Source organism: Ursus americanus, chromosome 2, assembly GCF_024610735.1.
Source record: "Ursus americanus isolate L20-20 chromosome 2, mUrsAme1.1.p, whole genome shotgun sequence".
Classification (NCBI taxonomy): Eukaryota; Metazoa; Chordata; class Mammalia; order Carnivora; family Ursidae; genus Ursus; species Ursus americanus.
In genome coordinates this window covers 80,134,895-80,148,560 of record NC_142128.1, presented here as the reverse complement: position 1 = coordinate 80,148,560, position 13,666 = coordinate 80,134,895, and the positions used below count along the sequence as shown (strand labels likewise).

The 13,666-nt window shown below is 38.9% G+C and overlaps 1 protein-coding gene across 4 annotated transcripts in view; it reads right to left on the bottom strand.

The window, feature by feature from the left end:
* KCNK2 (potassium two pore domain channel subfamily K member 2) overlaps positions 1 to 13,666 on the bottom strand; it is a 136,523-nt gene that overhangs the window by 44,288 nt on the left and 78,569 nt on the right. The window lies entirely within an intron of this gene.

Genomic DNA, 13,666 nt, shown 5'->3' with positions numbered 1-13,666 from the left:
TGGAGCCAACTGTGGTTAGTCTACCTCAGGACGGGGACTTTCAGGAATATTCCGAAGCAGCTGACCAAACTCCCTTTGTTTTGGGGAAATTCTCTGTCTTCTCTGGCCTGACATGGACTGCCTATTCCCCCTTTTTGGTGGAAAAACATGGCGTTTACTCATCTGTCCAAGTGGATGAGCTTCAGAACTGGGGACCCTTTTTCTCTGCCTTCTGGCTGCACTTGGCCTCTCCTGTCTACCCCTCCTCCCCACCTGTTTCTGCACCACCTTGGGTGTGTTCTGCATGCACTGCTCATGTCAGATTTCCCCACCAGTGTCTCGGGTAAAATTGACAATGGGGAACAAACGGACTGACTTTTAAAAATGGGCCCAGGTGGAACATAACTTGGTATTTAAACTAATTTAAGTTTGTTGGTTTAATTAAAATAGACATGTCTTTAAAGTTATCAACATCAAATATGAAACTTCTATTCCACCAAAATCTATTGAAGGCCAAATAAGTTCATGTTGTCTCTGCTGCAATTTGTTTGCAAAAAGATGACTTAAAATGATGCTTATTTGTCTGTCTCAAAGTTATCATGGGTAATTGTTAAGGTAATTGTTTTCAAAGTCTTTAGTAACCTGAAACTTTAGAAGTTTTGTTAGGATGACAAATGGGATTAAATTCATTGACCGTCTAGGTCTTTCTCAAATAGGATAAGGTACTAAATCATTGATTACTGGAGTACGTTTGTGCTTTTGACTGCTTATTGCTAAGAAATTAAGGATATTTAAGTCTGTTGGTAAGCATGCTCTGTGCCTAACTGATTCACAGATTTGCCATCTAAAGGTTTGGTGTGTCAGTTCACAACCGGTTACTACTTAGTTTCTGAAGACTAAGGTTTCTAAGAATGCAAAATTCTGCTAAACGTAATTAAGGCTGATGGGAATAAGGGAAATAACTCTGTATGTAGAAAAGTAGGAGATGTGTACGAAAGATATAAGGAATGGGAATAAATTTTGTTGAAGGTAAAAGAAGGTAATTTTGTCCTAAATGAGACTGTTTGTTTGGAGAGAAATGGCTTGGGACAAAATCTGAATGCAAAGGAAAGTTGCAGAAGGTTTGCGAAGGGTAATTTTTGGAAAGGAATTTTAAATGTGGTCAGGATGGAATAAGATTGAAATAAATGGATTTTAAAGTATACTCGTATAAGATTAAAAGTCTGCTTTCTCTCAGTTCAAAAGATGGTTTTCTTGAATTAATTTATCTGCTCTTACAAAAATAAACAGTTGTTTTCTCTTTGCCTGTCCAGAAAAACCAGTTTCTATGTTTTGCCTCTATCAGGTTTTTGGGGCTCCCTAATCCTGTTTAAGCACGTGCTTTAAAACTTCCTACGGTTTACTTTTCCAAGATGGAAACTGTAAATGAAGTCTCTTTAACTCACTAGGCCTTTTATGTGGTGTGTTAAGTTACTCCAGAAGTAACTTATGTTTAACTTATTGTTAAATAATAAGCCTTAGGTTATGTTGTTCGAGTAAATGCTGTAACTATTCTAGAGATGATACGCAGTTCTTCAAGTTTTACTATGTTTTAATCTTTTACCGTATCCACTCTGATTTCTTGTCATTTATAATTGCTCTTACTCTCTTGCAAAAAGAGGTCCATCTTCAAGGAGATTCATATAAAGGATTTTTAGGACAAAGACAGGTATTCGATACCTTTAAGATTAAAACAGAAATGGGTAAGAATTTCTAGAACTAAGGCTGAATTCAAACTGAACAAGAATTAGTAACATGGGACTAAATGAACTAGAAGCTGATTATAGTTTTGTGACTCTTTTTTGGAACACTGCTGGTTCTCTAATGTTTGCTTTCCCAGATTAAGGAAACTTTCTCTTAAGATATCTATGACTTACAAAAGTGTGATAAAGTACTCATGTGTAAACAACAGCATTAAAGCATTTAACATTTCTCTCTACCTAAACCCTCTGAAATTCAAAAGGTCTCAATAAGCTTTCTTCCATGATAACACAGTCATTTGCATAAGTCAATAAGAATCTGTTCTTCTTGTAACAGGACACCATTGGAAACATTGGTTATTTTACCAAGGCTTTGACTGGAATGTCAGATTTGAGACAGACATGCATAGACTCAGATATGAGCAAACAGTTCTAAGGAACTAAGATTGGCTTTATGAAACCTGGAGCTATAAAGCCCCTTGGAAATGTTGGCCTGATACCTTGCTTACGGAGTTCCCAGCAGTCTCACCAGGTGAGTAAAGACTGTCACTTCCTGGCAGGTGCAGGAACTCAGGATATACTGGGGACCTCATGAAGAGGAATCTACCCCATCTACAGGGATTGCAGGCATGTCTGATGACAAGCACTTGGGTTGGCTTCTGGCCTGGAGAGGCTACTAAAAGTTCAACCTAGAGATTCCTTATAAAAGTTTCAGCAAAGCAGATTCTAAAAGATAACTCTATTTGATCTTTCATTATCATTGCTGAGCTTATGTAAATAATTAGGCCAAGTTTGTTAAAACCGGACTTGTTTTGTAAACATAGTAGTCCCGATTTGGCTACCTCTGATTAAAAATGAGGTGAGGTCTTGTAATAACAGCTACTCATAACCAACCAAGAATTACCGGACCCCAAAAAGGAGGTAAGCCATTGAAGGTGTTATTACTAGTCATTGCTCAATGGTGATATCAATAGAGATGTGAAACAGATTTAAGTTCCCTGGCTAGCTTTCTATAAAAGACCATCCCTAAAAGCCCTTGGTGGCAATGCTGTTGGGACCCCTCACTCCTGAGAGCTTTTTTTTCTGTATCCTTGCTTAATAAACTTGTATCGCTTTACTCACTCTCTTGTCCGCAAGATTCGTTCTTCATCAACTCCGTGAGACAAGAACCTAGCTCTCCCGCTTCACTATTTTATCAGGAGCCTCTGCACCTTGCTTCTGCCCTCATTCCAACAGTTTCTAGTGGTTGGCCCTATTCTGCTCCAAAGAACTTGAGTATGCGATGCCCTCTCCCACTTTTAATTTTCTTTCCCTGAGATGCTTCTGAACCACAGAATATTTATAAGGAAAAAAAAAAAAGAAGATATATTCTGGATTTAAAGAATCCTCTAGCTATTCTGAACTAAAATCATTAATGCCATGCCCCCCTCTGGTTTAAAATATTTGTGTTATAGAATATAGATACAGACATAGAACTTTGTTCTAAAGAAAATGGGCATCGATGAGGGAGCAGAAGGCAAGCCGAGGACAAAGCTGAAACTAACACCCCGCAACCCCCTCCCCCCACCATGGGATGTAAGTGACATTCCTCAGGCACTCCTGGCTGCCCTAAAGGACAAAGAAATAGTTAACCTATAGATATCACAATCCTGCAAGACTTAAGTCTCCCTCAGTTTACAAATGTCTTTAGCAGTTTACAAGAACGAAGCATTTCTATCAATAACCTAGCTTCCGGAAGGGAATGTAGATACAATTAAATGTCCTTATAATCTGCAGCCTCCAGGAAGTTCCCAACCATCTTAATGTTAATGCCTTGCTAGAGGGAAAAACAACCTTAACTTGACATTCGCCTCTGGTATCCTGCGAATCTTCTTTAACATATGAAACTATTTTCTCAACCTCCTTTTTTCCTCACCTTCCCCAACCCCATGGTATATAACAGCCACCTCTCACAACCCTGGGGCAGCAGCCCTTTCTGCCCACGGGTCCTGTCCCTGTGTTTTAATAAACCACCAATTTTGCACCAAAGATGCCTCAAGAATTTTTTCTTGGTCATCGGCTCTGGACTCCATCCCACTGAACCTCACCTATAGTCCACAACCTCATCAGGTATCATTTCTTTATATTGGTCTTTAAGTATTTTAGATATCAAATATTGATTTTTTTGTGTTTAGCTTTACTTTTATTAAATAAAGCTATCCTGCTTTAATATAAAGGGGGGAACTTATTTTCTGCTTTATCATGCTTCTCTTTGTTATAGTAAAGCAATTTAGCTGAATGAAGAGTGTTCTCAGGGCTTCAAGACCTAAGAGGCTCTTTCGTAATGTTGCAAATTCTGCTTTCTTTCTTACAAATGGAAGGTATGACTTCAGTATTAAACCATAGCTCACCTACAAAACCAAACTTCTCATATGCTATTAAGTCAGGAAAAACAAAAGACAAAAATATGGTAACTAAAGCTCTCTAGCATTTGAACCTGTATTTTTGGGATTTTTAATTTCAGCATTCAAGATGTCCATTTCCTGCTAGGTACTTGGTCTAAATTTAGGAAAACAGCCTTTAGAAGAGTAGGAGTTTCATGGTCACAAAGAAAGATCAACACATTGTCACTCACTCATCCTTTACAAGGGTGGAAACCTATAGTATTTAAGATGTGCATAATTGTTATACCTAGAAATGACTGTTAAGAGTCTCAATATAGAGCCATTTGGAGCCTTTTTCATTACATTTAGTAAAATTTACTGCCTGTCTCACTAAGCCGCAACTATGAATCACTGAAAGTTTTCCTTCTCATTTTTTTCTGCACGTTTCCACAATGCTTCTATATATCCATTTCTGAATCTGAAAAGTTAAATAATTTCTTGGTTTGTCCCCGGATCCTAAGACTTCTGGGCCATTTGGATCAAATCCCATTTAATTAATCATGCAGACACTATCCATTCTCTTGTGAGTTCTCTGAGAGTCACTGGCTGAATCAGGGGGTGGCCAGACTCCGCGGTGTTTTCCTGTATTATAAAACAGAATGACTAGCAGGAAGAGAAGAAAAGTTCCCTGTTGAATTTAATTTTTGCTCCCGGATTTCAAACGTTCTGTCCTAAAGGAAAAGGAGCTAGAGCAGTGATTATCACTAAGTGCTAAACAGACTATCTAATACACGATATGTGTTGGCTAAATATCTGAATAAACAGAAGAATGATGAATACAATACATCTCCCTGGGAGTCACATAAACCGTCCCTTTCTGCTAAAAGCGATTTTTCTGAGACATTGGGGTGGTGGTGGTGGTGGTGACCTCATTAGAGGTGGTGACCTCATTAGAGGTGGTGACTTCAGTAGACCTCACTCCTCATCAGCTACTTTTTTTCTTAACTGCTGAATTCCTGGCAAATGTTTACAGTTATTGATCAGTTCAATAACAGCAAGTTTAAGAACTGGCCGCTGACACAGTTGCAAAAGCTTTAGGCAACATCAGAAACTGTTTTCTAGAGGGTCTCTGCTAGAACTGTTTGGAACAAAAAACCTGCCATGATTTTCCAACAGAGATTTATATGTTTTCATGATAAAATTCCCCTCCATTAAGCAAGCTCTAAGCACTCCACCGAATGAGTCATGGTTTCAGTTATAAGGAAAAGCAGTAGTTTGGTCACTAAAAACTTCATTTCCGATAATGACTTTGAAAACATAATTCCAAGAAAGCTTAATGCTTAATATGAGATATACAAATATGTTCTTCCCAAGTTAAAAAAAAATATGATGATAAATGATTATACAACTGCGAAAATTAAAAAATTTAGTAAAGGTAAAAGTAGCAGAAGAATTTTACCTTGTAAAGTCCTAAATTGTATTTTCTGTATAGAGGGGCAGAAGGCACTAAGCATAAAGCCTGATTAACTCAGTCAGCTTTGGTCGGGGAGGAAGACCTTCCTCTGCCCTATGGGCCTTCTAGCTGGACTTAGAATGAAATTGACATGAGACAGATTCAACAGAGGAAAATCAAATTTAATAGGTGTGGGCAGAGAACCCATACAAATATGAAATTCCAAAGACAATGAAGCAACATGAAGCTTTTATGAGCAAGGAGAGGGGTAGGGGTGTGAGGACACAAAGGGGAGGTAGGCCATTACCAGAAAGGTGAGAGAAGATATTTGGAAAAGCAAAGGTTGCTGTATTATGCAGGTAAGTTTCTTAGGTAAAAGGGGGTCTCTGTTAAGCTCTCTTCCTGGTGTAGACTCTCCTTTCCAATGTATTCAGGCAGCTGTGGGGGAGGTAGAGAGCTTTTCCTGCATCTGTTGGGTTTTGATTACTTCTCACTCGAAATAATCCTTGTGCCAAGGTGGCCCATCTTGGGAGCAGCCTGCCCTTGTCCCCTACACCTTCAATAACTACCTGTGAGATATGGAAAATTGTCATCATTCCACTAAATATACTGAATTTTGATGATCCAAATTCCGAGAAGATACATTTGGATGGCTAAATAAATATATGCTCTGATGGAAAATGTATTTTCATAAGATCAACCATGAGGATTTCTTAGAACATCTAAATTTTTGGCTAAAATTTTTGGTTTTTATTAGAATAGGTAAGGGGAGGACACTGCTTTGTGAAACTATAAATTTTCATCCAGCTTTCACTCATTCAAATGATGCCTTATGAACAAACCTGGTTAATGAAAAGGGGTGTTTTTTGAGGACTTTTTTAGGCAGCTTCTAAACAAAATGTGGAAATGTTTTTCTTGGCTTGCATGACCCACTCCTACCCTAAGAGCATATATTAAGGAGATACTAGCCTTGGAAAAGAATTTTAAATTGCATTAAATTTGATTTGAAGAATTACCATTAAAAAAAAAATCATGGACTTGGAAGTCCAGTCATAGATGCAAGGCTGAATAAATAGAATTCAACCTGTCACACATTTCCACATAATTAATATCACTGCTTAGCTTTTAATGAAGCGCTGATTCAGCTCTCGGTCTCCAAGGTAAGCATGACTTAACAACTTACCACCAGACTTCTCGTCAAATGTAAAACAAAATGGTAAAAGTTAAGACACAGAACACAGGAAATTAACAGTTAATTCTCAAGTATATTTTTTACCATTAACTTTAACTTATCTGTGTACTTTGACTATAAATTACGGGCACTGCTAAAATCAAGTAAATGGACACTTTGCTAAATAATTGACTTTGTCTCTTCTCACCTTTTAGGAAGGGTTACTGTGTGCAAGCACTAGTCTTAGTAATAGGGGTCTGTTCATTCATGTGTAAAGTAAGTTTGGGAGTACCCTGTGGCCTCCTGGTTCCTTTTTAGTTCTAGAACATCCAGAGCTAGTGAAAGAACAAAAAAGTCCCACTAAAACACCTTCCTTGCATAAATATAATTATAAAATTAAAATTTGCCAGGTCTTTTCTTGCAGAAAAACTATTAAGTGCTAAATTCCTACTTTCAGTCACATACACAATGAGACCTGAACACTGTCTGTCTTCGCTAGTGATTTGTAAATGCTTTTGATTCAATATCACAACAGAGAAAAGGTTTTGCACACACAAATTTAAGTGCGTGTTTATTTATGAATTAGAAATCTATTATGCTTGGGGCGCATGGATGGCTCAGACTCTTGATAGTTGCTCAGCTCATGATCTCATGGTGATGAGATTGAGCCCCACGTTAGGCTCTTTGCTGAGTGTGGAGCCTGCTTAGATTCTCTACGATTCTCTCTTTCCATCTCCCTCTGCCCCTCCTTCCCACTCATTCTCTCTCTCTCAATTTAAAAAAAAAAATCGATTATGCTCTTATATATTGTATCATGAACACTATGACATATAAAGAGGAAAAAGTAAGGAATGAGGCTTAAAAGTACATGGAAACAGGAGTTGTCCTATTTGCCTCCCATGGCAGAAAATATACCTGGTGTGGACTTTCTTGCTTATACACTAGAGACGAGCTGTTTCAGAGTTCTGGTCTAAAACACCACATCTTTCTTTGTTGCTTTTGAAATACTTCTAATAATCACACCAAGATGATAACTTGTATCCTAAACATTTATACAGCCCTTGCTGAAATTTACTTATTTTCCTTTAGTAACATCAGTTTGAAGAGTATGTTCTTTAATTGGTCTTCAGAAGAGTTCAATACCACAAGGTGATTGAACCTTCATCCTATTCAGAGAAGGGCTGGCAGTTGTGAGAAGGGCATCAGATGGTGAGTCGCGTTACAGGAGGTGTATCTTTGTGTTCTTGCGAAATTTACAGCTCAAGAGAAAGGCGAGAAGATTCAAGTTGGAGCAATGCCTCCTGCTTTTCCTTGGCGAAAATACCAAAATTAAGTGAGAATACTATCTGTAGTGACATGGAACTTCAAAGGGGTATGTTCTGCAAAGTAAACAACTGGTATTTCCCTGATGGGAGACTTGCCTTTGCTCAACAGCTGACTTTTGCTGCACAGCCACAAGGTACCCAGAAAAAAAAAACTACGTGTACTCTATTGAATTAAGTGAGGCAATTCTTTTCCCGGATCCTTAAAAAAAGAACTCAAGATTTTTGTTTTTCCAAAGACTCTTGCAAAAAGTACACATGTCCTACCAGCCTTTGCTGCATCTGCCTTATCCACACACTCCTTCCAAAACCGCTCCCTGGGCACAAGGACCTGGTATGTAAGGATTCTTCTCTAATTTATCTTTCTCGGCATTTGTCACTTTAATCCCATCACATTCCTTTGCTAATTTTTAGCAAGGCATATTTCTAGTGCTTTTTATTACTTCCTCTGCAAAATAAAAATAAAATCACAGTAATGGATTTAGCAAGGGGCGCAAAAGAATAAAATCCTAGTAATAATAAAGATGTTTATTAGATGACAGTGTCACACAAATATCATTTTGTGACCATGTTCCCCTGTGGTGCTCTGCCACGACTCTGAAATCGGGGTCCCCACTCATACACACAAGACGTTCTCCCTGAACTGCACTTCTAACAGAGTGGCTATGAAGAGACCCACTTGATCTAACCAGTTTCAAAGTGTGGATCTCTTAAGATTTGTTTAAAAAAAGAAAGGATGGGGCGCCTGGGTGGCTCAGTTGGTTGAGGCTCCAACCCCTGATTTTGGCTCAGGTCGTGATCTGAGGGTCATGAGGGGTTGCGAGATGGAGCCCCTCTCAGGGAGTCTGCCTGAAATTCTCTCTCTCCCTCTCCCTCTGTCCATCCCCCCACTTGTGCATGTGCTCACTCTCTCCCTCTCTCTAAATAAATAAATAAAATCTTTTTTTAAAAAGTATTTTTTTCATCTTCTATGAAACCACAAAGTAAAAATATTTGTTCTTTTTTTTTTAAGCCATTTTATACTGTGGCCACAAATACAACATTATTTTAGGATTCCACCCACTTTTTTTTTTTTTAATTTATAATCTTTGTTTTTTTTTTTTTTTTGTTTGTTTGTTTTTTTTTATGAGACCAGGACACATACTGGACTGACAGAATTTGTTAATTTCTTAAAATAACAGGTGCACTGTATTGTATTACTGAAATCTGGTAGGAGTAGAACTTAAATGTTCTTACCACTGCTCACTCCCTCAAAAGATAAATATGTGAAGGGATGGATATGTTAATGTGTTAATTAACTAGACAGTGGGAATCCTTTTATAATGTTTACTTATATCAAATCACCATGGTGTATGCTTTTAATATCTTATAATTTTATTTTCAATTACATCTCAACAAAGCTGAAAAATAAATAAATAAGCAAATAAAATGTTGCATTACTATTAAAAATTAAAATAACATATGCAATGCAAGGCTGTTGGCCTCAGACTCCTCACGAAATACCTATAAATTCCACAGCTGCTATAAGACCTTATTAATGATATTTATAAAGTGGTGCAAGAGGCCAAGGTTAACATATCAACAAGTCTAAATCTTGTTATCATCTCACTGTGGCTTACTTTCTCCTGCATTAATGCACTTTCCACTTCTACTTAAGCCAATCATATACTTTCACAGGTAGAAAAATGGGTGTTTTAGAGCAGAAGTTTGTCTTCTTATAAAGAGCTACAAATAGAGAGCAGTTCCAAGATGGCGGAGGATCAGGAGCCCTAAAGTTCATCTGGTCCCAGGAATTCAGCTAGAGAGCTACCAAACCATTCTGAATACCTATGAACGCAACTGGAGAATGAAGAAAAGAGTAGCAGAAACTCTATGAACAGAAAAGCGACTATTTTCTGCAAGGAGGAGAAAACATGGCAGAGGAGTAGGGGACCCCTTTCTCAGCTGGTCCCCTGAGTAGAGCTGGATAGGTACCAGACCATCCTGAAAACCCACAGAATCAGCCTGAGACATAGGAAGATACATCTGGATCTCTACAAACGAACATCTCCAGCACTGAATATTGAGGTACAAAGCGGGGAGCCATGAATTCGCGCACAGATATCAGAAGATAAATGGAAGGGGGAGGGAGCTGATGTGCTTGGGCTCTGGGAAGCAGTAGCCACCTGCACTGGGGAGCAGCCGGACTCGTGGACCGGCACCGGTGGGAGGGCAGACTGAGACCCTGGGCCTGGGAATGCACGTGTGACCAGACTGAAAACCAGAGCTCTGGAGCGCTCACTGGAACTGGACTAAAACCGGGAGCTCGGGACTTCATCAAGATAAAAAGCTTCTGCACAGCCCATAAAACAGTCAAAAAAAACTAAGAGGCAGCCCACAGAATGGGAGAAGATATTTGCAATTGACACTACAGATAAAAGACTGGTATCCAAGATCTACAAAGAACTCTCAAACTCAATACATGGGAAACAAATAAACAAATCAAAAAATGGGCAGAAGATATGAACAGACACTTTTCCAATGAAGACATACAAATGGCTAACAGACACATGAAAAAATGTTCAACATCATTAGCCATCAGGGAAATTCAAATCAAAACCACATTGAGATACCACCTTACGCCAGTTAGAATGGCAAAAATTGACAAGGCAGGAAACAACAAATGTTGGAGAGGATGTGGAGAAAGGGGATCCCTCTTACCCTGTTGGTGGGAATGCAAGTTGGTACAGCAACTCTGGAAAACAGTGTGGAGGTCCCTTAAAAAGTTAAAAATTGAGCTACCCTATGATCCAGCAATTGCACTACTGGGTATTTACCCCAAAGATACAGACGTAGTGAAGAGAAGGGCCATATGCATCCCAATGTTCATAGCAGCATTGTCCACAATAGCTAAATTGTGGAAGGAGCCGAGATGCCCTTCAACAGATGACTGGATTAAGAAGATGTGGTCCATGTATACAATGGAATATTACTCAGCCATCAGAAAGAACGATTACCCAACATTTGCAGCAACATGGACGGGACTGGAGGAGATTATGCTAAGTGAAATAAGTCAAGCAGAGAAAGACAATTATCATATGGTTTCACTCATTTATGGAACATAAGAAGTAGGAAGATCGGTAGGAGAAGGAAGGGAAGAAGAAAGGGGGGGTAAACAGAAGGGGGAATGAACCATGAGAGACTGTGGATTCTGGGAAACAAACTGAGGTCTTCAGAGGGGTGGGGGGTGGGGGAATGGGATAGGCCGGTGATGGGTATTAAGGAGGACACATATTGCATGGTGCACTGGGTGTTATATGCAAATAATGAATCATGGAACTTTGCATCAAAAACTGGGGATGTAGGGGTGCCTGGGTGGCTCAGTTGTTAAGCATCTGCCTTTGGCCTAGGGAAAGCTGGGGGCATCAGAATGCCGGATTTTAAGCTGTACTACAAAGCTGTGATCAAAAAGACAGCATGATACTGGCACAAAAACAGACACACAGACCAATGGAACAGAACAGAGAACCCAGAAATGGACCCTCAGCTCTTTGGGCAACTAATATTTGATAAAGCAGGAAAAAACATCCGGTGGAAAAAAGTCTCTTCAATAAATGGTGCTGGGAAAATTGGACAGCTACATGCAAAAGAATGAAACTTGACCACTCTCTCACACCATACACAAAGATAAACTCCAAATGGATGAAAGACCTCAATGTGAGACAGGAATCCATCAAAATTCTAGAGGAGAATATAGGCAGCAACCTCTCCGACATCGGCCAAAGCAACCTTTTTCATGACACATCCCCAAAGGCAAGAGAAACAAAAGATAAAATGAACTTATGGGACTTCATCAAGATAAAAAGCTTCTGCACAGCCAAGGAAACAGTCAAAAAAACTAAGAGGCAGCCCACGGAATGGGAGAAGAGTTTTGCAAATGACACTACAGATAAAAGACTGGTATCCAAGATCTACAAAGAACTTCTCAAACTCAATACACGAGAAACAAATAAACAAATCAAAAAATGGGCAGAAGATATGAACAGACACTTTTCCAATGAAGACATACAAATGGCTAACAGACACATGAAAAAATGTTCAAAATCATTAGCCATCAGGGAAATTCAAATCAAAACCACATTGAGATACCACCTTATGCCAGTTAGAATGGCAAAAATAGACAAGGCAAGAAACAACAATTGTTGGAGAGGATGTGGAGAAAGGGGATCCCTCCTACATTGTTGGTGGGAATGCAAGTTGGTACAGCCACTCTGGAAAACAGTGTGGAGGTCCCTTAAAAAGTTAAAAATTGAGCTACCCTATGATCCAGCCATTGCACTACTGGGTGTTTACCCCAAAGATACAGACGTAGTGAAGAGAAGGGCCATATGCACCCCAATGTTCATAGCAGCAATGTCCACAATAGCTAAATCGTGGAAGGAGCCGAGATGCCCTTCAACAGATGACTGGATTAAGAAGTTGTGGTCCATATATACAATGGAATATTACTCAGCTATCAAAAAGAACGAATTCTCAACATTTGCTGCAACATGGACGGCACTGGAGGAGATAATGCTAAGTGAAATAAGTCAAGCAGAGAAAGACAACTATCATATGATTTCTCTCATCTATGGAACATAAGAACTAGGATGATTGGTAGGGGAAGAAAGGGATAAAGAAAGGAGGGGTAATCAGAAGGGGGAATGAAACATGAGAGACTATGGACTATGAGAAACAAACTGAGGGCCTCAGAGGGGAGGGGGTTGGGGGAATGGGATAGACCGGTGATGGGTAGTAAGGAGGGCATGTATTGCATGGTGCACTGGGTGTTATACGCAACTAATGAATCCTCGAGCTTTACATCAGAAACCGGGGATGTACTGTATGGTGACTAACATAATATAATAAAAAATCATAAAAAAAAAACAACTGGGGATATACTGTATGTTGGCTAATATAACAAAATAAAAATTATATAAAAAAAAGAGCTACAAATATCTGAGATTTTTCTCTCTACACTTTGCTAATTAGAAAACTAGAGGATCTCCAGCAGAGTGATGTATCCCCCCCTTCGGGGGCCTCCATCCAGTCCAGAGCTGTGTGCACAGGATTTTTGACCAAAAGCAAAGCTTCCTGTATGAAAACATGCCCGTCTTCAAGGGGAGTATGGGCTTTGCCAGATTAAACCATAATTAACAAATCAATAGAAACAGATGAACTCTCAGCCTTCTCTGAGATTTTATAGAACTGCGCAAAATATTTTTTCTCTGAAAACATTTAAGAACTTTGGGACAAGAAAGAACAGTGAACAGCTAAAAAGTATAAAAGCTAAATTAGGCTGGTGAGTTTATCCTGCGAAGTTCAAGGGCACATTCCTACTAGAGTGTTTAGCATGTTTTTCTAATACTTGAAATTGGTTTTTCTAAAAAAGAAGAAAATTAGATTTTCAGGAGCTGGTCAAAATGATCCATGATAGAACACCATCACACTTACTTTTACCACCATTATTATAATTTATTTAAAATTGGAATCAGAACAATACTAATAATTGGATAACTGAAATGGTAAAGAGGGAGTTAAAGTAACATGAAGTTAAGACCCAAGAAATACAACAAAAAAGCAAAGTGCAATTGTAATAACGTGTAGAAGAGAAAAATATC